This window comes from Chiloscyllium plagiosum, unplaced genomic scaffold (assembly GCF_037043375.1).
Source record: "Chiloscyllium plagiosum isolate Xiang-an unplaced genomic scaffold, Cpla_swu_hap1 HiC_scaffold_27, whole genome shotgun sequence".
Classification (NCBI taxonomy): domain Eukaryota; kingdom Metazoa; phylum Chordata; class Chondrichthyes; order Orectolobiformes; family Hemiscylliidae; genus Chiloscyllium; species Chiloscyllium plagiosum.
Window position 1 is genome coordinate 3,445,426 of NW_028270165.1, and position 27,886 is coordinate 3,473,311.

At 45.9% G+C, this 27,886-nt stretch overlaps 1 protein-coding gene and 1 long non-coding RNA gene across 3 annotated transcripts in view; one reads left to right on the forward strand and one right to left on the reverse strand.

The window, feature by feature from the left end:
• Positions 1-27,886, reverse strand: part of LOC148142883 (uncharacterized) — a 74,054-nt gene that overhangs the window by 26,921 nt on the left and 19,247 nt on the right. The gene's annotated exons all lie outside the window — the stretch shown is intronic.
• LOC148142884 (uncharacterized) lies at positions 16,983-27,766 on the forward strand. Of its 2 annotated transcripts, none has more exons than XR_015751055.1 (3): positions 16,983-17,087; positions 22,684-22,788; positions 26,362-27,766. It is a non-coding gene; the product is annotated as an uncharacterized LOC148142884 (long non-coding RNA). The 2 variants fall into 2 exon arrangements; XR_015751056.1 differs by having other exon boundaries at positions 17,022-17,230.

Genomic DNA, 27,886 nt, shown 5'->3' on the forward strand with positions numbered 1-27,886 from the left:
ATGGAATGTTTACATATGTATGGCATGTCCAGTTGTACAGATCACCAAAGTATTTTATGAACAAAGTATATTTTTGAAATAAAAAAAAATTCTGTTCTTAACAGGGCACCCACTCAGTAGGTGGGTCCTGCTGAAGCCACAGCTAAATAATAAGAGACTGGATGGTTAATAAAGGGAACTGTAAATAGGATAACTGTAAATTCGATTAACTTAATCTGTTCTTTGTAATGTGAAGACATGCAATGTATATATCTATGAACGACATGACAAATTGTACAAGTACCAAAGATTTATTTCTATGAATAAAGTATATTTTGAAATTAAAAAAAAGTGTTTCTCTCCCCGGAGCCCCGGTATTTCCTTGTGCAATAAACTCTGTCATTGAACCCCAATTCTGACTCCGAGCCTGGTGTATTTCTGGGGAGAGAGAATGGGTGGGGTGGCAGATGGTGGGGGGAGCGAGAGAGAGAGAATGGATGGTGGGGGCTGGAAGAATGGACATGGACAGAGGGTGGGATGAGAGAGAATAGATGGGTGTAGAAGGTGGGGAGATGGACTGGACAGGGGCTGAGGAATGAAACGTCAGGGGTACAGAGAGTTGCATGAGAGAGAATGGACAGGGTGTTTGTAGTATAGAGGGAGAATGGGCAAGAACCTGGGGATGGAGAGAGAATGGACAAGGGGCGCTGTGGTTGGCAGTGGGAATGGACAGGGGGAGCTGTGGGTGGTGGGAGGAAAGAACGGGGGTGCTGTGAGTGGTGAGGGAGAATGGATAGGGGGCGCTGGAGTGGCGGGGAAGAAATGGACAGGGAGCGCTGTGTGTGGCGGGGGCGAATGGACAGGGGGCGGTGTGTGTGGCCAAGATCAAAAAGGTTGATGACAGTCAACACTTATCAGATTGTTTCCTGAACAAAAAAACTTGCACTGGAGACTCCCAGAAGAGGGGTGTTGCATCTGTATTCCTTCAATTAGTTTTGAAATATTGTTGTGTATCTGAATTGTTCAGGGATACCTGGTACATAGAGAGATGGCTTTGGTTGTTGGAGGTCAGTCATCTCAGTTCCAGAACGTCTCTGCAGGAATTCATAGGGTAGTGTCTTCTTAGGCTCAACCATCTTCATCAATGACCGTCCTCCATCATAAGGTCAGAGGTGGAGATATTCGCCAATAATTGCACAATGTTCAGCACGATTCACAACTCCTCACAAACTGAAGCAGTTCAGTTTGAAATGCAACAAGATCTTAACAATATCCAATGGGCTCAGGAGTGGCAAGTAACATGTATGCCATGCCAATGCCAAACAATGACTCATCCCCAAAAGAGAGAATCTGACAACTGCCCCGTGATATTCAACAGTGTTACTGTCACTAAACACCCCACTATCAACATCCTTGGGGTTTACCATTGACCAGAAACTCAACTAGACTAATCACAGACACAATGACAACAAGAGCAGGCAACAGGTCAGGCATACTGTGACTCCCCAAACCCTGCCCATCTTCTACAAATCACAAGTCTGCAGTGTAATAGAATACTCTCCCACCAGCTTGGATGGGTGCAGCTTCAACAATATTCAAAAAGCTTGATACCATCCAGGACAAATGCTTGATTGGCACCATCTCCACATACATCCACTCCCTCTGACCACTGTTCAGAAGCAGGAGTGTGTACGATCTACAAGACACAACACTGAAATTCACCAAAGATCCTTAGAAAATGCCTTCCAAACCAACAACCACTTCCTCTAGAACGACCAGGGCAACAGATACTTGGGAACACAACCTCTTGCAAGTACCCCTCCAAGCCACTCACCATCTTGACTTGGAAATATATTGCTGCTCCTTCAGTGTTGCTGGGTCTAAATCCTGGAATACCCTCCGTAAGGACATTATGGGTCATCGTACAGCGTGTGGACCACAGCAGTTGAAGAAGGCAGGTCACCATCAACTTCTCAAGGGGAACTAAATGCTGGCCAGCCAGCAATGCTCATGTACCATGAATAACTTTTAATAAATGATTGAAACGGAGGATTGGAAACTGCAAACTAAAAAAAACAACCTTCAGGTGGAGCAGACGTCGGGCTTTGATTCGGTCCTTATTTGAGGACAGATAAAGAGTGTTATACTGACACTGAACTGGAAACAGAGAGTTAAACATCTGTAGTGTTTCACTCAGTGTATCAATCGAAAATCGATTAAAGATTAGCTCTTGACGTGTTCGTCATTAACACATAAAAAAGGACGGTTAAGAAGGCATATGGGAGTCTTGATTTCATCTCTTTAATGGCTGGTGTAGGACCCACAATCCCAAGCGATCCAGAAACCGCTCTTTGGGCCGAGAGCAGTGTTCATAGTGCGCATGTGTGAGCTCGGAATGGGGCCCCGCCCCTCGTCGTTCAGATGGACGGGGAGACCAATCTTTGGGAAACCCGAAAGGACCGGAAGGGGCCTGGTCCTCCTGCCAATCAGAGTCCCCCCCCCGCCCCCCCCATTGTTTGAATGCGGAAGTTCGACCATGAGCTTCTGAAGTTGCTGTTGCTCCTCTGAATGAAGACTGAGCTTCAGTCCAGACTGTAACTTCCTTCCTCTGTTTTATATCTGGGAGTACCGCACTCTCTTTTCTCGCCCTCTTTCCCATTTCTTCTCTCATCCATTGGTTCAGCTGTTGGTTTGTAGGAGCTGCGGGTAAAAGAAAGTCAATCAAGGTGAAGGGACAGACTCTGGAAAAGGTTGGTTTCGATCTGTGTCTATTAATGTTTGACAGGCTTTGTTTCCTGAGCTTGACACATTTACTTGTCTGGCAAAAAAGGATGGCGTCTTGATCCATGTTGGGGATGGAAGTGGATTATGCTGTGGGTGACTTACTCGTAGTAGACCAATAAGTATTAGATAAGTAATCATGACACACAAACCTTGGGTTATTGACTGTCTATTTGGGAGCTCACAAGTCACTCCGACGAGTAACAGAGAGTTGTATGATTATATAGGTTACAATCATTTAACAATTAGCAAACTGTTAATTGCAGGATATTGAGCAACCTAAGTCACTTTGCCCAGCGACACAGTGTCTGGATACTGGATCAGTGGTGCTGGAAGAGCACAGCAATTCAGGCAGCATCCGAGGACAGGCAAAATCGACGTTTCGGGCAAAAGCCCTTCATCAGGAATAAAAGCTTTTATTCCTGATGAAGGGCTTTTGTCCGAAACGTCGATTTTGCCTGTCCTCGGATGCTGCCTGAATTGCTGTGCTCTTCCAGCACCACAGATCCAGAATCTGGTTTCCAGCATCTGCAGTCATTGTTTTTACCACAGTGTCTGGATAGTGTTGGTTAGTAGCTGATAAGTGTACAATAGGTCCTTGCAAAGAGAAGGATATTCCCACGCAAGGAAATAATTTGTTTATCAGGTAGCAGTACAGCTGCAAGGCTTAGTGTCTCTGTTAAGTCAGGGAATTAAGGGTAGTTGGGACAATGCAGGGAAGAGGAGCTTAGACAATGGATGCATCAGCCCTGATCTTAATGTAGGCTGGAAGGGCCAAATGGCCTACTCCTGCTTCTATTACTATGAAACTATAACCCTGCATTTCCCATGGTTAACCCACTTAACCTGCATATCCCTGGGCACTGTGGGCAATTTAGCATGGCCAATCCAAATCAAGGCCGGTGAGTAATGTACTGATGTGGAAAATGAATATCAGAGAACAATAGAAAGGGACAAGGAGATTAAATATACCAGCAATGAAAACTGGATACTAATGTCACAAAAACTGAAATGATACATGGTGAGTCTGAATGTGTGCCACATTGTAACAAAAGTGAATGAATTAATTGCACTCATTGAAATGAATAATTATGGTCTGAGACTCCTTACAGACACATGGCCTCAGGATGGCAAGGATTGGATCCTGAATATTGAGGGGGGAGTCAGATGGGAAGCTAGGTAAAGGCAGAGGGTTGGCACTGCTCACCAAAGCACTGAGCATACGGTAGTCTGGTGTCAGCTCGGGTTTCACGACCTGATTTCTCTGTCCTCTGATCTCCCTGTTCCCACTGAGTAAGTCCACTCTTGGCTGAAACAATTATACCCTGGCGTTAGTTCATTTACCTTGCAGAAGCAATTATGGTTGCAGAAGTAACACTGCTTTACCTATATCCCACAGGGGTGACCCTACAACCTTGTATAACATAATGTGGGGCATGGCGAGGGTAAATAGACAAGATCTTTGATCTGGGATTGCTCATAGGTTTAGGGTGAGGCTGAGATTTAAAAGAAACCTCAGGGGCAACTCCTATATACAGAGGGTGGTGTGTGTAAAGAATGAGCTGCCAGAGGAAGTGGTGACTGCTGGTACAATTACAACCTTTAAAAGGTATCTGGATGGGTATATGTTGGGAAACATTGAGAGGGACATGGGCCAAGTGCTGGCAAATGGGACTAGATTGATTTAGGATATCTGGTCAGCATGGACTGAAGGGACTGTTTGTGCTGTACATCTGTGATTCTGGCTTGCCACAAATGTTTGTCACGTCTGTATGTTCAGTTTCTCCCTGGTGTTGGTGTTAATGCCTTGGTGTCTTATTTTGCTCCCCACATTCTGGGGACATTAACCGTTTCCTATCTGGTTGTTCTGATGATCTGGACTGCTGTCCGGATCTTCGGATTTCTGGGATTGGTCAATAAACACACCTGGAAATGACTCTTTTGTCAATCATGCAAGCAATAGTTTATTCTTTGATACAGCCGGGTCAGTAGACTCTGATCAGCCCAGAAGGATTAGATTAGATTCCCAACAGTGTGGAAACAGGCCCAAGGCCCAACCAGTCCACACCGATCCTCTGAAGAGTAGCTCACCCAGACCCATCTCCCTCTAACTAATGCACCTAACATTATGCGCAATTTAGCATGGCCAATTCACCAAACTGTACATCTTTGGATTGTGGGAGGAAACCAGAGCACCTGGAGGAAACCCATGCAGACATAGGGAGAATGTGCAAACTCCACACAGCCAGTCCCCGGAGGCTGGAATTGAACCTGGGACCCCTGGTGCTGTGAGGCAGCAGTGCTAACCACTGGGCCACCGATGAGTACTCCTCGAGTGCCAAAAGAATCCGCCAACCTTTGCAGAGTTTGTATAGAACTTATGTACATTGTTTAGAGTCAGACATTGAGCATGATCACATAGATTAGATTAGATAGATTAGATTAGATATAGTGTGGAAACAGGCCCTTCGGCCCAACAAGTCCACACCGACCCGCCGAAGCTTAACCCACCCGTTCCCGTACATTTACCCCTTTACCTAACACTACGGGCAATTTTAGCATGGCCAATTCACCTGACGTGCACATCTTTGGACTGTGGGAGGAAACCGGAGCACCCGGAGGAAACCCACGCAGACACGGGGAGAACGTGCAAACTCCACACAGTCAGTCACCTGAGGTGGGAATTGAACCCGGATCTCTGGCGCTGTGAGGCAGCAGTGCTAACCACTCTGCCACCGTGCCACCCAAACATAGTAACAACCAATCAGATCCCGCAAGGTCCTCATGCATTTTTGACTTGGCCTAGGGCGGCACGGTGGCTCAGTGGTGAGCACTGCTGCCTCACAGCCCCAGGGTCCCAGGTTCGATTCTAGCCTTGGGTGACCATCTGTGTGGAGTTTGCACATTCTCCCCGTGTCTGCGTGGGTTTCCTCCGGGTGCTCCGGTTTCCTCCCACAGTCCAAAGATGTGCAGGTCAGGTGGATTGGCCATGCTAAATTGCCCATGGTGTTAGGTGCATTAGTCAGACGAAAAATGGTTCTGGGTGGGTTACTCTTCAGAGGGTCAGTGTGGACTGGTTGGGCCGAAGGGCCTGTTTCCAAACTGTAGAGAATATAATCTAATCTATCATAATTTCTTGTAGACAACCTGTTCTTGGAATTGTATTTGTCCTGTCTGGTGGTTAGGATTAAACTGTTACTTCTGCGATTGATGGTGAGGTTCACATTTGTTACTTCTGCATTTGCAGTTTTTTTCACTGGATTTATATCAGGCTGTGGTTTCTTATTTGTTCTGAGTCGTGAGTATCTGCCTGACTCAGTCCCACTGAGTGAGCCAAGCAGAAGCCATTTTGTCCTACCTCCCATGTTAAAGTGGAGATTTGAGGTGGCCCAGGGAATCCTTTGAGAACTCAGACCTGTAAAGCCTCTCTCTTGGTTTGTCCTGGAGATCATACTCTTTGGAAACCTGGAATAAAAACCTCTCATCATAAAGTCCAAAATGCAATTCAATTCGATCCATAGCAGATAAGCACTAAGAGTTAATTCTCTATGGGATTCAACAGCCTCAGCAATAAAATGGTCTCTCTCTCTCTCTCGTGTCCTTTTGAACTCTCAAGACAGCGAAGATTTATTTTGTGAATGCCCCGCTTGCAAAGGGTAGTAAGAATCCATTATAATGGACAAGCTCCACCCATTAATTACAAAGCTATGGATAGTACCGAGTCTTGTTTCAGGGTCAGATTCAAAGACTATCATTCATTTCACAAGGGAACGGCTGTGAATGTTATCACTTGGGGTCCTGTTCACACAGATTCACCGATGATAAAGTAAACGTTCTTAATTGCCTTACAGCATCCTGTTATCACTTGGTGAGCCCAGGAGTCCCTATCTTTAAGTTCTCTCCTCTTTCTGAGCCTTCCTGCCTGTTTATTTTCTAGTGCAGTAAATGTATTCAATAATTCAGCATTACATTTTAATCTGAATGTTTAAAGACAAGTTTTAAGGCTATAGACTTTATCACCCAGATGCCCACACCCTCATCCATCCCTTTGATTGCACCGTGATCACTGAAAGAGAAGGCTAGTCCAAACGAATGCCCTTCAAGGTGGTCCAGCCATCAACATCCTGTAGAGCGGCACCACCATCTTCGCAGCTCATCTGGTCATATTTATCATCGCCATCGACACGTGTGGGTGAGCCATCAGATCGCAAAAGGAGCATCTTCTGGGGCAAATCTATATCACTAAGGGACCTCATAAGCCTAGCAATTAAACACCTAACAATACCAATACTGACAAACAGACATAGCTAAATTGCTAAGCCAATTGTACCATGAGCCCGATCTGCAGTTTCCCCAACTGGTCCCTTCAGTCATTCTGTCAAGGAATACCTGGATCTCTTCTTGTATCTTATTTATCTTGGACAATGGTGCAGACCTCACCCTCCTGGGGGAGTATATAGTCTAAGGCATACCGATTCTGCACAGAGTAAAGACACAGGTCTGATAATCCCAGTTTACTCTGTTTCAGAGCCTCTTTAGTCTTATTTCCTCGAAAGGTCAGGCCGCAAAAGAGGGAATTGCGGTTCTGTTGACTTGTCACCCCTGCCGATCCTTCCAAACTCAGGGTACTCTGGATTCCCCAGGCTATCGGGTACCCTGTATTGTCACCCTTGGGATCCTTCCAGTTGGAGCAAGGTTGGCTGAGACTGACCTCTGCATCCTCCTCAGATGGAGGTTTCATCAACTTGTCCACTGGCCAGGACAAGGTACTGTTGTGGGAACAAGGGCTCCGATAGTGACCTTATGAGGGACATCTTTGCCATCCAGGACAAGGAAATTGGTAGCTTTACCTTAGCTGAAGAAATAATAGTCTGGTTTGGTTTATATTACGGACAGTTTGTCAAAATAGGTTACTGAAATGTTACAGCAGGGGGTCTGGTCAGGTCGACAGGAGGAAAGGGTCGACATTTTGCAAGAGGAGGTGCTTGAGCTCTGTTAAAAAAAAATGGGCCAAGTGACTCGAGCACTCGCACTGTATGGGAGACAATGGTCCTCAGAATGCTGTTCCCATTGGACTCTCCCTAAGCTCTATTGTACATGGTCTTGGTGACAGTATCAGATTCTGAAAAGAGAAAAGGCCTATAAATGGACAAGGGAAGGGTTCCGTTCCAGGTCCATGTGCCGCATAAGGCCTACTGTACCCCATCCAGTGTTACACCAGCTGTTTGTATACACAGACCCCGAGGTATTGGAAAGTGATATTTCTCTTCGCAGGGTCGACAGTAGGAAATCTGATGAATAGAATGGAATCAGGGACTGGAGACGGGGCAAATAAGTCATCTCCCGATAGAGAGGAGTAACATACTACTGCCTCTGGGGTGAAGAGCGTTCTGTGGGCCTGTATAAATAAGTTGTTTGCGGATTGAGGAGTTTCCCGTATCAGGCTTCCCTTTTCTCGAGTTGGCCCGATCTGCAAAATGGGATGGTGTTCCTGGGCGTCTTTAAAATATTTACCATAATTAGATTAGATTAGATTACAGTGTGGAAACAGGCCCTTCGGCCCAACAAGTCCACACCGACCCGCCGAAGCGAAACCCACCCATACCCCTACATTTACCCCTTACCTAACACTACGGGCAATTTAGTATGGCCAATTCACCTAACCTGCACATCTTTGGATTGTGGGAGGAAACCGGAGCACCCGGAGGAAACCCACGCAGACACGGGGAGAACATGCAAACTCCACACAGTCAGTCGCCTGAGTCGGGAATTGAACCCGGGTCTCTGGCGCTGCGAGGCAGCAGTGCTAACCACTGTGCCACCGTGCCGCCCACGGGGTTGATCATTTTTATCCTCACTAGGCTTGCGACTGCAGGTAAAATAAAAAAAACATGGTAACGACATGGTAACTCTCACTGATTTCTACTGTCCAGGTGGACCATCTGGTCTTTCTGATGTAAGAGTCCATTGCAATAATCAATCTTCATCACGTTCCACATGTCAAAGGCGTCTGGTCCGTTGCACTGGACGACATCTCCTCAGCATGGGTGGTGGACAATCTCTGATCATTCCTGGTCGCATCCATACTTAGTGGCGTTCCCCATCAGGATGTTGTACGTGATCAGAAAGGTGAGGAGATAAGCGATCCCCCACATGTCCCTCCTCTTAGTTCAAGTATCTGTAATTAACATTAGAACAACAGCAAGATTCAAAAACCCAACTGGACAAGGTCCACTCCTTTTGTTGGGATTCCAGGATTCTCTCCTCCTCTTCCCCACTTTTGATTGGTGCGGTCAATCAATTTATAATGGTGCAGTTGGACCCAAGCTGAGTGCCCAGTGACTGTGACCGCCGTAGGGGTGGGAAGTAAAACATGGAAGGGGCCATCCTAACAAGGTTGGAGACCTTTGCCAGTCCAGTTCTTGATGAGCACCAACGAACCAGGCTCTACCCGTGAAGAGGCTGAAAGGGAGGGAACATCACTGTACGCCGCACGCTCCTGGGAGTGAAAGGCACGCATAACATTAGTTAGAGCAAGAACATAACCAATCATTGCTTCGGTCATGTGGTGGAAGTGGACTGAGATGGGAGCCGAATCGTTCCAAGGGGTACGGAGGCGGTGACCAGAGAGACACTCAGCTGGAGTCAGTCGTGTCTTGCCTGTAGATATGGATCGCATCTGGAATAAGGCCACAGGGATTAGCATAACCAGAACCAGCATAGAAACAGACCCTTTGGCCCAACTCATCCATGCCGACCAGATATTCCAATCCAATCTAATTCCCCCTGGCGGCACCCAGACCATATCCCTCCAAACCCTTCCTATTCATGTACCCAACCAAATGCCTCTTAAACATTGCAATTGTACCCACCTCCACCACTTCCTCTGGCAGTTCATTCCATACATGCACAACCCTCTGCATGAAAAGTTGTCCCTTAGGTCCCTTTCAAATCTTTCCCTTCTCACCTTAAACCTATGCCTTCTAGTTTTCGACTCCCCCATCCTGGGGGGAAAAGACCTAGGCTATTTGCCCTATCTATGCCCCTCATGATTTTATAAACCTCTCTACGGTCACCCCTCAGGCTCTGATGCTCCAGGGGTAAAATAAATGCCCCAGCCCCTCTCTGTCTGTGTAACTGGTTAAAGCTCCTTCCCATTGTCAGCTCACTGGGACACACACACTCATTCTGTGTAACCAGTTAAAGCTCAGTTCACTGGTAGTTCCTCTTTGAAGCTGGTCGAATGGATTTCTCTTTCCAGATTCAACCCCCCAATGATATTGAGTTACCCTGTCAGATCTTGTTATGGAATTTCTTCCAAGATTTCTGTCTGCAGATCCTCCCCTTCTGATACCCTGTTAGCAAGTTGAAATAAATCATCACTGTCTCTACCGAGTAGAAACTCTGATTTTCTTGTATGTGTCTGTGTATTTAAAGTACTAACCCAGGAACATACAAATGTTATTATTGATTTAAAATACATAGGAGACATGAGGAAGGAGATGTTAGGACCTGGCACTCTCTGAACCCTAACAGGATGTTCCAAGTGGTAGTGCAAACATTTCAAAATGAAGTGGATGGCCATAGAGCTGTACAGCACAGAAACAGTCCATCTCGTCCATGCTGACTAGATATCTGAAATTAATCTATCTTATTTATCAGCACTTGGCCCATATCCCTTTAAACCCCACCTATTCACATACCCATCCAGCTGCCTTCCTCATTCCCCGTTTTACTTGTACTGATACCTTTGGGGTTCTCTGAACTTGGACAGTAAGGTCCCTTTTTTCCTCAGCACTTTGTAGGGGTCTATTATTTATTGCTTACTTCCTTCTCTATTAAGATGAGGTGTTGTCCCTCCAGTTTGCGGTTTGATTCGTTGTGGCAATAGAGGAGGCCAAAGATTCTAATGTCAGAAAGGGGGTGGGAAGGGGAATTGAAATGGGTGGTGACTGGGAACTCTGGTCGGCTCTGTGGACCCAGATATGATGCTCAGTGAACCATTCCCCAAGTTTGCGCTCGCTCTCCCCGATATAGAGAAGACCACAACTGGCAAACACATGGCAAATGCAGTACCACAATATGAAGTTATAGCCTTTGCTGTGGGAAAAAAAGTAGAAAGGAAGTGCATTGTTTAAATGGAGATGTAATTGGATGTGGAGAAAGTGAGAACTGCAGATGCTGGAGATTAGGGTCAAAAAGTGTGGTACTGGAAGAGCAGTAGGTTAGGCAGCATCTGAGGAGCAGGACAGTTGGCTTTTTGGGCACGAGCCCTTCATCTGGAATGATGTGTGGATGGATAAAGGAGCCCCAGCGTCCTCCTACACCAGTCACTGCCAGTTGTCAGACAGGTGCAGCAAGCAATCAGCAAGGCAAGTGGTATATGAGCAAGAGGAATTGAGTTCAGAAGTGGGGATGTCTTCCTGCAGTTAGGGGGTCATTGAATATATTCAAGGCTGAGTTCATCTGATTTTTGAACAACAAAGAAGTGAATGTTTGTGGGGGAAGGCAAAAACATGATTTTAAGACCAGTACAGAACAGTTCCAGAGTCATACAGCACAGAAACAGACCCTTAAGTCCAACTAGTCATAGAGATATACAACATAGAAACAGACCCTTCGGTCCAACTTGTCCATGCCGACCAGATATCCCATCGCAATCTAGTCCCATCTACCAGCACCTAGCCCATATCCCTCCAAACTCTTCCCATTCATATACCCATCCAGATGCCTTTTAAATGTTGCAATTGTACCAGCCTCCACCACTTCCTCCTGCAGCTCATTCTATACATTTACTACCCTCTGTGTGAAAAGGTTGCCCCTCAGATCTCTTTTGTTTCTTGCCCCCCTCACCTTAAACCTATGCCCTCTTGTTCTGGACCTCCCCTTCCCCCCACCGCAGGGAAAAGATTTTGCCTATTTATCCTATCCATGCCCTTCATGATTTTATAAACCTCTATAAGGTCACCCCTTAGCCTCCAACGCTCCAGGGAAAACAGCCCTAGCCTCCCTTTAGCTCAAATCCTCCAACCCTGGCAATATCCTTGTAAATGTTTCTGAGCCCTTTCAAGTTTCACAACATCTTACTGATGGGAAGGAAACCAGAATTGTGCACAATGTTCCAAATGTGGCCTAACCAATGTCCTGTTCTGCGACAACACAACTGCCCAAATCCTATACTCAGAGGATTGGGAAAGTTTTCAATACTTACAAAAGACAACCGGGAAAGAATGGAGGGAAAAACCGAACCTTTGAAGGTCAGCTTGGAGGTATCAAGGTCTCAGGACAGGGGGGTGGGGATGACCCCAGCTATGGGCCACGTGTGAGCAAACGGTTCCAGATTGATTTACGATATCTGGTCAGTACAGACGAGTTGGACCGAAGGGTCTGTTTCTGTACTGTCTACCTCTATGACTCTGGCTTTCCACTAATGTTTGCCATGTCAGTATATTCAATTTCTCTCTGGTGTCATTTTGCTTCCCCTTCCCAGGGATGTTAACCATTTTGTGTCTGGTTGTTCCTAAAGAAGCTGCGTGGCAGGTTCACCCTGAATTGACACACATTGTATTTGCTTCCCAAAATCAGACCTGCTCACTCTCAGCAGGATCCCAGTGTTGTGAAAGATATTAACTTTCAGGTGGAAGTATCCAAAATTCAGAGAGATGTCAGTCTTGACATTTTTGCTTTTCTGCCCCTGTAAGATCCTGAATCAGCATCTTCGGGGAATTAGTTAGAGCGGAGTGAGAACAGAGGGGGAGAGAGAGTGGTGCTTTCAATTTTGTGGAACAACAAAAGAATATTCCACAGAAAGTAGAATTACTTGTTCTGAATTTCTACCCTGCACTGATAGTGATGGCTTTTGTAATCTCTTTTTACAGCGTATATGAAGATCTGATGGCGGAAGTTTCTCAATCAACAGATGAAGGGCTTACGCCCAAAACATTGGCCCTCCTGCTCCTCGGATGCTGTCTGACATCCCTGTGCTTCTCCAGTGCCACATTTTTTGACTGACTCTCCAGCATTTACGATCCTCACTTCGCTGTCAATGTCTGACAGTCACTCAGTCCACCAGGACTGCAACGATGTTCGACTGATTTCTGTGAGAGGGATCAAAGCTTTTTGGTTCCTGACTGAGTGAGTATGTTTTCAGCATCACTGGGACTGGACGAGAGACCCCACTGTTGCAGCGCACTGTGCGTGGAGCGTGTAGCAACCAAAAGACCTGGAAAGAGGAATTCACGACAGGGAGGGGCTGGAAATTCGATTGTGTGCGGCTGAAGCTTCATCCATGGAGAAACCAGAGGAATCCCGCCCCGTGGAGAAACCATGGAAGTGTGGCGACTGTGGGAAAGGCTTCCCTTTCCCGTCTGCCCTGGAGACTCATCGGCGCAGTCATACCGGGGAGAGGCCATTCCCCTGCCCTGTCTGCGGGAAGGCCTTCAGACATTACTCCCACCTGCTGGCCCACCAGTGGGACCACACGGGGGAAAGGCCCTTCAGCTGCCCAGGTTGTGGGAAGGTCTTCATGTTTTTCTCTGGCCTGTTGGCCCACCGGCGGGTCCACACGGGGGAGAGGCCCTTCAGCTGCTCTGAGTGCTGGAAAGCCTTCAGCAATTACTCCAGCCTCCAGACCCACCAGCGGATCCACACGGGAGAGAGGCTCTTCAACTGCCCTGAGTGCGGGAAGGCCTTTACCCAGGTCTCCAACCTGCTGACCCACCAGCGGTTCCACACGGGGGAAAGGCCCTTCAGCTGCCCCGAGTGTGGGAAGGCCTTCAGCACATCTTCCTCCCTGCTGAGGCACCAGCGTGTCCACACCGGGGAGAGGCCGTTCACCTGCTCTCAGTGCGGGAAGGGCTTCACCCGCTCCTCCCACCTGCGGAAGCACCAGCGAGTTCACGTGCCATCGCAGGGGGATTGAAGGAGTGACGGTCAAGTGCCATTATCGATTGGACTATCAATCCGGTTCCGGGCACTCCCGGGTTTGAATCCCACCATGACAGATGGCAGAGGGAGTGGGTGGTGCGGGGGAGAAAGCCCCCATCTGATTCACTCTCTCCCTTGTTAGGAAAGAGAACCGCCATTGTGGGAGAGTATTCATTCAGTCGTTCCATCTGCATCCTTCACTCGGTCTGGCCTACACATGACTCCAGACCCACAGCAGTCTGGTTGACTCTACACTGCCCTCTCCCCACTGGCAAATGAGCAGGGAGAAACTTACCAGGATACAGGGTATGGGTTGAAATTGCTGAGTGAGGCAATACTTCCTCCGGATTACGGCTGTAACAAGGATCCAATTACAACCTGGTGCTGCCCAATAGTAAAGACAGTGGGGTATGTGTGGGCTTTGATCTTGAGCTGTTTAAAAAGCAGCTACTTTGTCTATGCCTTTTTGCAGGGGGGAATCTGAAGATGTAACTAAGTTGAGTCACAATAAAGGTTACCTGAACTTACCACCGGGCTCAGACTCTCATTGAAAGCTTTGAGCTGGAAGACGTTTTTAGTTTAAAGCTGCTCCTTCGTTTCAGCCTCCTGCACTGAGTTTCCAATGTCATGTATCAGATGGAGCAGTGAATGAGAAGCTAGTATCGTGAGAAATTGTAAATCTTTCAGGTACTGTGTTGTTACATCAGCATTGTAAAGTTTACTGACAGCACCAGGAGGTGTGGGCTGTGTTCACTAGAAATGATGTGGAGGTGTCGGTATTAGTCTGGGTTGATAAAGTTAAAAATAAATCACCCAATACCAGGTTGTTGTCCAACAGGTTTATTTGGAAGCACTAGCTTTCTGAGTGCTGCTCCTTCATCGGGTAGCTGTGGAGCCGCATTGTAAGACACAGAATGTATATCAAAAGATCAGTATCATGCACCTGATGGAATATATTGAACAAGCCTAGATTGCTGTCAAGTCTTTCATCTCTTCGAATGGGTGTAGGTTTTGGTTCATTAATGTGTAACTGCCAGAACATCTCTTAAGTCACATTCTTGAGATGACTTAAGGTTTTATAAAAAAGATGACATCTCAGCTCAGACAATGCATTTAAAGGTGTGAGAATTGAGTCTGAAAATGTGTTGCTGGAAAAGCACAGCAGGTCAGGCAGCATCCAAGGAGCAGGAGAATCGATGTTTCGGGAATGAGCCCTTCTTCAGGAAAGGGCTGAAGAAGGGCTCATGCCCGAAACGTCGATTCTACTGCTACTTGGATGCTGCCTGACCTGCTGCGCTTTTCCAGCAACACCTTTTCAGCTCTGATCTTCAGCATCTGCAGTCCTCACTTTCTTCCTGAGAATTGAGTCTGACAGTATTCCAATCTTGAGTCAGACTGGTTCTATTTCCAAATTCATAAAATATTACATGGATTGACTGCCTGGAAATTGTGTGCTTTTTGAGCAAAATTGAATACATCTGCAAATATAATTCTGCCAATACAAATTCACCCCATAGAATTGTGTGTGGGTGCATGTGAGTTTGTGCGTGAGAGTGTGTACATGCTTGGTAAAGTGTGAGTGTGATGGAGTATAAGCCTGAGAGAGTATTGGGTGTGTGTGTGTCTGAGGGGGAGCATTTGTGAGAGAGGTATTAATACAAGCAAGGGGTTGCATTTTGCTAAAACAAGAAAGGGCAGGACTTGCACAGATAATGGTCGGGCCCTGGGTCATGTTATAGAACAGACAGACATGGGGGGGGGGGGGGGGGGGAGTGGTGTTCAGGTACATAGTTCGTTAGAAGTTGCATCACTGATAGACAGGGTAGTTAAGAAGGCATTTAGCAGCATAGCATTCATTTTCACACCATTGAGTACAGGGGTTGGGACATCATGTTGAGGTTGTACAGGATGTTGGTGAGGCCACTTTCAGAGTACTGTGTCCAGTTCTGATGGCCCTGTAATCGGAAGTATTCTTATCACAGAGGGTTCGGTAAAGATTTACCAGGACGTTGCCAGAACTGGAGGGTTTGAGTTATAAGGAGAGGCTGGGACTGGAGGAGAGGAAGTGAGGGGTTGACATCATTGAGATTGATAAAATGAGGAGTGGAGGTAAGCTGAATAACAAAGGGCTCTTGCTTAGCATCGGGGAACTCAAAACTTGGGGGCATATTACTTAAGGTGAGGAGAGAGATTTAAAAGGAACCGGAGGGGCAACATTTTGAAAGAGGGTGGCTTTGTATGTGGAATGAACTTGCTGACGATGTGGTAGTTGCCAGTACATTTACAACGTTTAAACAGCATTTGGATGGGTAGATGAATACAAAGGTTTAGTGGGATATGGGCCAAATGCAGGCAAGTGGGACTGGTTTAGTTTGGAATCCTGGTCGGCCTGGACGAATTGGACCGAAGTGTCTGTTTCTGTGCTGCATACCTTTACTGAAACCAGTAGAATTCTGAAAGGGGCATGACAGGATAGATGTAGATAAAATGCTCCTTTATGGGGAGGGTCATACAATCCCAACAATGTGGAAGCAGACCATTCAGCCCATCTATTCCTCTCTGGCCCTCTGAACAGTATCCCAACCATACCCAACCCCTTACTGCGTATTTCCCATGGCCAAGCCACCCTAACCGGTACATCCCTGGTCACTATGGGTAACTTAGCACGGCCAATCCTCCCTAACCTACACCCGAATCGATAACTTACCTTCTCAAGAATGTAATTTAAATGCAGAGCTTTTCTAAGAAAAATGTCAGTCTGACTTAACATTGGGACACAGACAGAATTCACACCTATTGTCTCTACTTATAAATAGGGCAACGTCTCTTCGAAATGTAGATTCATTTAGATATAACTGCGTCACTTTACATATGAAGATATCCCTTTGAACGTGCCCATATCCCTTTGAAATGTAATCTCGTCTATTTAAACCTCTTTATTTGCAGAAATACCCGTTAAAATGTCCGTGTCCCTTTAAAATGCAGATTGCCCCTTTAGATATGAAGCCGTTCCGTTAGATGTCGGAATATCTGTTTAAATTGAGCCGTGAGCTTTCCCAATGTAGACAGGGCTCCTGGAAACGTGGCAGTGTCCCCCCTGCAGCTGCAGAGCGAGACAGGAGAGTTTGTTTTTGTGAATGAGCAGTTGTAGCGCGAGGTGGCTGTTGCTTGGTGACGGTGAGGCTCCCCCGGCCCCGCCCATCCCCCCGTGCAGACGTCACGTGGGGGCGAAGGCGGTTGGGAGGAGAAAGCGCTCGAGCGGGGAAGCGGCGGGAGGGCGGCCGTTAGGAAAATGGCGCCGTGCGGCCCGGGGCAGACACCCGTCAGTGGGCACCGCCGCCTTCCTGGTGCAGCTGCTGTGTCACGGCCACACCGGCCGGCTGTACAGCAGGCAGGAGCCGGTGAGCATTCTGGAGGCGGATGGGGTTAAGGGCCTGCTTGGGAACTCGTCGGCCGCCTGGGTGGTGGAGTTCTACTGGTCGTGGGGCGGCCCCTGTGTCAACTATGGGGCCACCTGGAAGGTACTGGGCCCGGGAGGTGAAAGGTGAGGCAGGTTGTGGGGGGACGGAGGGGAAGGAATGTGGGGCCTGTCCTGTCCTGTCATAGTGACATTTTACACTCACTTTCCATCTGCTTTTACTGGCGCTTGTGCTGTTTACCCCTCACTGTTTGTTTAATCCTTGTGCTGTTTACTCCTCACTGTTTGGTTTAATCCTTGTGCTGTTTGCCCTCAACCACACTGCTGTGGGTCTGGAGAACTCAGTGTTGAGTCCTCCGGGCTGTTGACTGCTCAGACAGAAGATGAGGTTTTGTTCCTCCAATTTGTGGTTTGGTTTGTTGTGGTAATGGAGGAAGCCAAAGATAGTCATGTCAAAAGGGGAGTGGAAAGGGGCATTAAAATGGGAAGTCCGCTCAGCCTCTGCGGACCCAGCTGGGATGCTCAGTTCCCCAAGTTTACGCTCGCTTTCCCCGATGTAGAGAAGACCACAATTGGCAAAGCACAGCAGGTCAAGCAGCATCCGAGCAGTAGGACAGTCGAAGTTTTGGGCACGAGCCCTTCATCAGGAATGATGCGTGGATGTTCAGAGGGGCATCAGTGTCCTTCTGTGCCAGTTGTCAGACAGGTGCAGCAGGCAATGAGCAAGGCAAGTGGTGTATTAGCAAGAGGAATTAAGTTCAGAAGTGGGGATTTCTTCCTTCAGTTAGGGGGTCATTGAATATATTCAAGGCTGAGTTCATCTGATTTTTATGTGAATGTTTATGGGGAAGGCAAGAAAATGGTTTTAAGACTAGTATAGGACCGAGTTACAGAGCCTTCAGTCCAACTAGTCCATGCTGACTATGTTCTCAAACTAAACCAGTCCCACCTGCCAGTGTTTTGGCCCATATCCCTCCAAACCTTTCATATTCATGAACTTATCCAAATGTCTTTTAAACGTCGTTACTGTACCTGCATCCATCACTTCCTCTAGACATTTAGTCCGCATGTGCACCACTTTGTATAAAAAAAATTGTGCCCTTCAAGTCTTTTTAAAATCTTTCTCCTGTCACCATCAAAATTTGCTCCCTAATCTTGAAACCCCAACCCTAGGGGAAGGACACCCGTCGTTCACCTCATCTCTCCCCTCATGATTTTATAAACCTTGATAAGGTCACATCTCCACCTCCTATGCGCCAGTGAAAAAGTTCCAGCCCATCCACCTAGATGCAGGTAGATCCATATCCAGTCATGATCGGTTCAATGCTGGTCCCAATTCTCTCGGTGTCCAGGACAGCAAGAGACCACAAGACATAGGAGCAGAAATTAGGCCACCAGGTCTGCTCATTCCATTCAATCGTGGCTGATAAGTTTCTCAGTTACATTCTTCTGCTATAAGCAAAGTGAAAATGGAGGGAGTGAGTGTGGCATGGAGATTTTTAGCTTCCAGGGAATAAGAGAGGAAAGAGTTCACTATAAATTGGAATTTATGGAATCGGCTGATGAACCGAGGAGTGTCAGTTGGAGTTTAATTTAGAGAAATCAGAGATTTGCATTTTGGTCAAGCGATCCAGGCAGGACTGACACAGTTAAGGGGAGTGTTGCAGAATAAAGAGACCTTGGAGTGCTGGAGTCTCAGGTGGACAGAGTAGTGAAGGCGGCGTTTGGTTTGCTTTCCTTCATTGCTCATAGCATTGAGTATAGGAGTTGTGAGACCATGTTATACACACTTCCCACTCGAACGTGTTATCTAACTGCTTAACTGTTTTTAGTGAATATAATGCACACCTCCCGCCGCTGCCATAACGTGGTTTGTTTGGAAGCCCTAGCTTTCGGAGCGATTAGATTTATTTTAGATTTTATTACTTAGTGTGGAAACAGGCCCTTCAGCCCAAACCGACCCTTCGAAGAGCAACCCACCCAGACCCATTCCCCAACATTTACCCCTTCACCTAACACTACAGGCAAATTAGCATGGCCACTTCACCTAACCTGCACATCTTTGGACTGTGGGAGGAAACCCACGCAGACACTGGGAAAATGTGCAAACTCCACACTGACAGTTGCCCGAGGTGGGAATTGAACCTGGATCTCTGGCACTCTGAAGTGCTGCTGCTGCTGCTTCAGGTGGTTGTGGGGAATAAGATCATGATTAGACTATTTATAGCCAATAGAGTCCAGTTCATGGAGATGTGATACATTAAACAATTTAGATTAAATCTTTCATCTTTTAGAATGGGGTTCTGTTCTTTGGTATGTTAATCCCAGAACCTGTTTTCAGTAACTTTCTCAAGAACGTAATTTAAATGCAGAGCTTTTCTATCAAAAAATGTCAGGCTGACTCGACATTGGGACCCAGACAGAATTCACACCTATTGGTGGGTAGGCTGGGACTTTTTTCAACAGGAGGTTGAAAGGTGAAGGTATTGGGTGCCTCATTAGCAAGTTTGCAGATGACATTCAGATTGATGGAATATCAGATAGTGAAGGGGACTGTCAGACGATACAGCAGAATGTAGATTGGAGTATTGGGAAGAGAAATGGCAGATGGAGTTCAATCCAGACAAATGCAAGGTGATGCATTTTGGAAGATGCAATTCAAGAGCGAGCTGTACAGTAAATGGAAAGGTCCTAGGGGAAATTGATGTACAGAGAGATCTGTGTGTTCAGGTCTATTGTTCTCTGAAGTGGCAACGCATGTCAGTAGAGTGGTCAAGGCAGGAGACAACACGTGTTCCATCATCGGACGGATTGAGTAAAAGAGTTGGCAGGTCATGTTAAAGTTATATAAGATTTTGGTTTGCGCATTTGGAATACTGCGTACAATTCCGGTCGCCAGATTTCCAAAAGGATGTGGATAGTTTTGGAGAGAGTGCAGAGGAGGTTCACCAGGATGCTGCCTGTTATGGAGAGCGCGAGCTATAAGGAGAGATTGAGTAGATTAGGATTATTTTCATTGGAAATAAGGAGGTTGATGGGGGGGTCCTGATTGAGGCCTAAAAACCATGAGGGGTGTAAACAGGGGTGGATAGTAAGAATTATTTTCCCAGAGGGGAAGACTTAATTACTCAGGGTCACGAGTTCAAAGTGAGGGGGGAAAGGTTTGAGGGAGATATAAATGGAAAGTTCTTTACACAGGGTGGTGGGCGCCTCGAATGCATCGCCAGTGGAGGCAGTAGGGGTGGGATCCTACTGTCCAGAGGAAATAGTGGATGCTGGTTGTGTAACAACGTTTAAAAGACATTTGGATAAGTACATGAATAGGAAAGGTTCAGAGGAATATGGGCCAAACATAGGCAGGTGGGACTAGTTTAGTTTGTGAATATAGTCAGCATGGACTAGTTGGGCTAAAGGGTCTGTTCTGTGCTGTATGACTCTAACTGTTCTGTACTGGTCTTAAAACCATTTTACTTGCCTTCCCCCATAAACATCCACTTCATGGTTGTTCCAAAATCAGATGAACTCAGCCTTGAATATATTCAATGACCCCCTAACTGCAGGAAGACATCCCTACTTCTGAAATCAATTCCTCTTGCTAATATACCTCTTGCCTTGCTGATTGCTTGCTGCATCCGTCTGACAACTGGCAGTGACTGGTGTGGAAGGATGCTGAGGCCACTTTTTACATCCACACATCATTCCTGAGGAAGGGCTCGTGCCTGAAATGTCGATTCTCCTGCTCCTCGGATGCTGTCTGACCTCCTGTGCTTTTCCAGTGCCACACTTTTCGACTCTCATCTCCAGCATCTGCAGTCCTCACTTTCTCCACATCCCAATATGTCACCATTTGAACAACGTACCTCCTTTTGGCAGTTATTTTTTCATAACCGAGGTTATAACTTCACACTGTGGGACTGCATTTGCTGTGCGTTTGCCAATTGAGACACAGACCTGGACCAACGTTTCCCGACTCTGTCCCCTCCCTGGATTCACTCGCTTTCTTTTCAGTTGCTGCAAGTCAACAATTTAACCCCAGAATGAAAAAATGAAATGGTAAAGACAGTGCCGTACTCACAGATGGCGGATAGAGGAAGGAAGTTGCAGTCTGAGGTGAAGCTCGATCTTCATTTGGAGAGAAGCAGCAGCTTCAGAACCTGATGGTCCATCTTCCGCATTCAGACAATTGGGGAGTTCTGATTGGCAGGAGGACCAGGCTCCTTGTCTGGCTTCTCATTGGTCCATTTGAAGAAGGGTTTGCACTGTTTCTGCAGACAGAGCATGCGCGGCTTTTGCTGAACCAGCAAAGAGTCAGAAGTGTACAGCATGGAAACAGACCCTTCGGTCCAACCCGTCCATGCTGACCAGATATCCCAACCCAATCTAGTCCCGCCCCTCAACACCTGGCCCACATCCCTCCAAACCTTTCCTATTCATATACCCATTCAAATGCCTCTTAATTGTTGCATTCGTACCAGCCTCCACCACTTCCTCTGGCAGCTCATTGCATACACGTACCACCCTCTGTGTGAAAACATTGCCCTGTAGGTCTCTTTTATATCTTTCCCCTCTCACCCTAAACCTATGCCCTCTAGTTCTGGACTCCCCAACCCAAGGGAAAAAACTTTGTCTATTTATCTTGTCCATGCCCCTCATAATTTTGTAAATCTTTATAAGGTCACCCCTCAGCCTCTGACACTCCAGGGAAAACAGCCCCAGCCTGTTCAGCCTCTCCCTCTAACTGTACCTCTTATGCTCGCATCCAAATCATTTATGTAAATGACAAAAATAGAGGACCGAGCACCGATCCTTGTGGCACTCCACTGGTCGCAGACCTCCAGTCTGAAAAACAACCCTCCACCACCACCCTCTGTCTTCTACCTTTGAGCCAGTTCTGTATCCAAATGGCTAGTTCTCTCTGTATTCCTTGAGATCTCACCTTGCTAATCAGTTTCCCATGGGGAACCTTGTCAAACGCCTTACTGAAGTCCATATAGATCACATTACTGCTCTGCCTTCCTCAATCCTCTTTGTTACTTCCTCAAAAAACTCAATCAAGTTTGTGAGACATGATTTCCCACACAAAAAGCCATGTTGACTATCCCTAATCAGTCCTTCCCTTTTCAAATACATGTACATCCTGTCCCTCAGGATTCCCTCCAACAATGTGCCCACCACTGATGTCAGGCTCACTGGTCTAACGTTCCCTGGCTTGTCCTTACCACCCTTCTTAAACAGTGGCACCACATTAGCCAACCTCCAGTCTTCTGGCACCTCACCTGACATGCACAGTATGCTCTATGGAGATGCTGTTCCTGATGGATTTAAAATGTCCAAATGCCACAATTTCAACCCCCCCCCCCCAGTCACTTGACATAACCGTGCAGGGCCCTCGCTATTTCTGATGCTCATGTTACCTAGAACCCTCATGATTATATCAATCTCAATGAGGTCACCCCTCAACCTCCTGTGCTCCAGTGAAGAGAGTCTCAGCCTCTCCTTATAACTCAAACCCTCCAGTCCTGGCAACATCCTGGTAAATCTTTACTGAACCCTCTGTAATAGTATTCTTCCTATTACAGGGCCACCAGAAGTGTTCTCAGTACTCTACAAGTGGCTTCACCAACATCCTGTATAACTTCTAAATGATGTCCCAACTCCTTTATTCAATGGTGTGAACAAATAAGGTAAGTGGGCTGAATGCCTTGTGAAGCTTCCTTCCAGTGATGCAACTGTCAATGAAGTATGTACCTGAACCCCTCCCTCTCTTTCCCCCCCCCCCCCATCCCTCTGTATAAATCCTGCCCTTATTTTAGGGAAATGCAACCCCTCACTTTTATCTATACCTCTCTCATACGTACGCTCTCTCTCAGATGTGTACACACCCTCTCACAGGCTTCTCCTCCATCACACTCCATTTACAAAGCATGTGTGCACACACATATAACGATGGGGTGCATTTGCAGAATAATATTTACAGATATATTCAATTTTGCACAAAAAGCGCACAACATGCAGGTAGTCAGTCCATATAATATTTTATAAATTCCTAGTTTGGAAATAGAACCAGTCTGATTTAAGATTGGGATACTGACTCACCTTTCATGCATTGTCTGGGCTGAGCTGTCACCTGTTTTTAAAAAAAACCTTAAGTGATCTTGAGAATACGACTTAATAATAGTTCTGCGATGTACACATTAATGAAATAAAACCTGCAACCCATTCTAAAAGATGATGAAAGACTTAACAGCAATCTACATTTGTCAATATATCATATCAGTTGCATGACACTGATCTTTTGCTCTTAACTCTGTGTCTTATGATCCTGCTCCACAGCTACCCAATGAAGGAGCAGCACTCCGAAAGCTAGTGCTTCCAAATAAACCTGTTGGACTATAACCCGGTGTTGTGATTTTTAAACCTTGTCCCACCTAGTCTAACAGCAGCATCTCCACCTCCTTTCTAATGAACACAACCCATACTTCCCAGTGCTGCCAGTAAACTGCCGATGAAACGATGCAGTGCCTGCACTCCCGAAAAATTTAAACTTCTAATGAAACCAGCTACTCAGTCACTGCTCCATCTGATACACAACATTGGAAACTTAGTACAGGAGGCTGCAAGAAATGAGCAGCTTTAAAACAAAAACCACTTGGAGCTCTAAGCTTTCAATGAGAGTCTGAGTCAGGCAGAACGTTCAGGTAACCTTTATTGTGTCCCAACATTGTTACAGCTTCAGATGCCCCCAGCAAAGATCACTTTTATCTAAGTCACAATGTTTAAACCCAAATGGAGCAATTAAGTGCAAAGTTACTTTCAACCATTGAATAAAACACTGCAAATTTTATTTCATATGAAAATACATTCATTTTATAATTTGGATAAGATCTTTACAAAGGAAATATACTAAACAAAATAGCTTTCCTGGGTATCAATATTGACGACAGTTATGCAGCTATTATTTGGCAATTGACCAACTAATTGAAATAATTTCAGAATAAATGAGCTGCTTCATTATTATACATTGAGATATTGCATATCTTGGCTCTCACCCAAGTATTCTCTGAAGAAAAAAATTCATCTGGATGGGGACATGAATAGGAAGAATTCAGAGGGATATGGGCCAAATGCTGGCAAATGGGTCACTAGATTAATTTAGGATATCTGGTTGGCCTGGACTGAAGGGTTTGTTTCTGTGTGCTCATTACAGACGCCCCTCTTCTGGGATCCCCATACCAGCTGTTATTTTCATGAAATAATCTGACAATTGTTGACTTCCATCAACCTATTCCATCCAGAGAAATTTCCTCTCCCTGCAAAGTGTGGTTCACGTTGGCAAGTTCATTCCTCCTCCAGTCCTCAGGAACACACTCTATAATGCACAATGTTCTCAATACCTGTTTAACGTTCAGTGGGGAAACTATTTTCAGTCCAACAGGTAAACAGAATTCCTCCGAAATGTTTTTGGCAAATGCACTGCTCCCACGAGAGCTCATGGGCCCACAGTTCATAGCTTTCAACAGCTTTTTTTCTCATTTCCCCGCCTTCCCAGGATGCAGAATTTCTCTCACCAGAAATTGTTTGCCCTGAAAAAAATCCAGCAGGAACATGATTATGGAGCTATCAGTAAAAATGCTTCATTTGGCTCACCAAGGTTGGAAATGGAAGAACATTTCTGTTCAAAGTTACTGTTCGTTTGCCCTTTCAAAATTCCTTGAATTTAAGGTGTTCCATTGTAGCATTTATTTATGATCCAATAAAAGCAGTATCCAGTCTCATCTGAGTGAGGAACCGACTCAACAAGCGAAATAACTTTTCTGTCTGCTCTTTAGATGTGACATCCTCTCCCTCTCTGTTGATGCAACAGGATTACCAGAGCTGGAAGTACCACTCTTGGAATATAATTGCTGATTGACAGTTTACTTGAACTGTTTAACATAAGGATTTAAAAGCTGCTAGCCCGATCTCGCACAAAGCACTAAAACAAACTGTTCACCCGTGCCTGTGCAGAGGAGAAATTTCACTTGGAATAGATCACAAAATAAGAACTCTTACCAGACCCACAACTCATGTGTTTCCCATGGACAAAGTTAAACATCACACAACACCAGGTTATAATCCAGCAGGTTTGTTTGGAAGCACTAGCTTTTGGAGCGCCGCTCCTTCATTAGGTAATTGTGGAGAATGAGATCATGATCATAATTTATATCCAAAGGAGTCTTGGGTCATGGAAATGTGACACATCAAACAATTTTAGATTAAATCCTTCATCTTTTAGAATAGGTTTCTGCTCTTTGGTTTGTTAATCCCAGAACTTCTTTTTTGTTACCTTCTCAAGAATGTCATTCAAATGCAGAGCTTTTCTAACAATAAGTGTGAATTCTGTCTGCACCCGAATGTTGTCAGACTAACATTTTTCTTAGAGAAAAACTTGACATTTAAATTACATTTTTGAGAAGTTAATTTATAGATTAGGGTGTAGAGGTCAGGGTGGATAGGCTGTGCTAAATTACCCATAGTGACCAGGGATGTGAAACTGAGGGTGGATTGGCCATGGGAAATATGGAGTAAGGGGGTGGGTATGTGTGGGATGCTGTTCAGAGGGCCAGTGTGGAATAGATGGGCTGAATGGCCTGTTTCCACATTGTTGGGATTCTATGACTCCCACCACAAAGGAGCGTTTTATCTGCATCTATCCTGTCAAGCCCCTTTCAGAATTCTATTGGTTTCAATAAGATCACTTCTGGTTCAGAGAGGTAGACAGCACAGAAATAGACCCTTTGGTCCAACTCATCCATGGCGACCAGGGTTCCCAAACTAAACTAGCCTCACTTGCCTGCGTTTGGCCCAAATCCCTCTAAACCTTTCTATTCATGTACCCATCCAAATGTCGTTTAGACTTTGTAAACGTACCTGCATTGACCACATCCTCAACAAGTTCATTCCACGTGTAAACCGCCCTCTGTCAAAACGTTGCCCCTCGGGTTCCTTTTAAATCTCTCTCCTCTCACTTTAAAGAAATATCCCCCCTAGTCTTGAGCTCCCCAATGCTAAGGAAGAGCCTTTGCTATTCACCTTACCTCCACTCCTCATGATTTTATCAATCTCAATAATGTCACCCCCACCCCCCCCCCCCCCCAACCTCCTGTGCTCCAGTGAAAAAAGTCCCAGCCTCTCATTATAACTCAAACCCTCCAGTCCTGGCAACATCCTGGTAAATCTTTACCGAACCCTCTCTAATAGTATTCTTCCTATTACAGGGACACGAGAACCATACTCAGTACTCTGAAAGTGGCCTCACCAACATCCTGTACAACCTCAACATGATGTCCCAACTCCTTTACTCAATGTGGTGAACAATGAAGGCAAGTATGCCAAATGCCTTCTTAACCACCCTGTCTCGCAGTGAAGCAACTTTGAAAGAACTGTGTACCTGAACCCCACTATGTCTCTCTCTTACAGCATGACACAGGGCCCTACCATTAACTGTACAAGTCCTGACTGTCCTTGCTTTAGCAAAATGCAAGCCCTTGCTTTTATTCATACCTCACTCATACACACGTGCTCTCTCAGACACCCACACATACACTCCCAACACACTCTCAGGCATATACTCCATCACACTCTTATGTGCACTCATGCATAAACTCACATATCACTTTTTGGGCAAATTTGTATTGGCAGAATTATGTTTGCAGATACATTCAATTTTGCTCAAAAAGTGCACAGTCTGCAGGCAGTCAATCCATGTAATATTTTATAAATTCCTACTTTGGAAATAGAACCAGTCTGATTCAAAATTGGGACATTGACAGACTCGAACCTCACACCTTTATCGGGGCTGTCTGGGCTGAGTTGTCACTTTTTTTTAAAAAAAAACTTCAGTCATCTTGAGAATGTGAATCAAAAGATGTTCTGGGATTTACATATTAATGAACTGAAACCTGCAACGCATTCTAAAAGGTGAAAGACTTAACAGGATATATTGAACAAACCAAGATTGCTATCAGTTGCATGACACTGTGATCTTTTGCTATAAAATCTGTGTCTTATGATCCTCCTCTACAGCTACCCGATGAAGCAGCAGTGCTCCAAAAGCTCACATTTCCAAATAAACCTGTTGGACTATAACCTGGTGTTGTGTGATTTTTAACTTCATCCAGGCGAGTCCACCACCGGCTCCTCCACATCATTTCTAGTGAGCACAGCCCACACCTCCCAATGCTGCCAGTAAACTTTACAACGCCGATGAAATGACACACTATGCACTCCTGAAAGATTCACAATTTCTAACGAAACTGGCTGCTCATTCACTGATCCATCTGATACGCCACATTGGAAGCTTAGTGCAGGAAGCTGAAAGAAATGAGCAGCTTTAAAACAAAAACCTTGGAGCTCAAAACTTTCAATGAGAGTCTGAGCCGGGGGTAATTTCAGGTAACTTTTATTGAGATCCAACTTTGTTACAGCTTCAAACCCCCTCAGCAAAAAGGCAGAGAAAAAGTAGCTGCTTTTTAAACAGTTCAAGGTCAAAACGCACACGCTACCCCACCACCCCCCTACCTCACTTCTTTACTATTGGTCACCACCAAGTTGTCCCTTTGTAATTGGATCCTTGGTACAGCCTTAACCTGGAGGAAGTGTTGTCTCACTCGGCAATTTCAACCCATACCCTGTATCGCACCATCTGCTGCAGTGGGATTCAAACCCGGGAGCCCCTGGAACTGGGTTGGTAGTCCAGTCGATACTGGCACTCAACCATCATGCCTTCAATCCCCCTGCGAT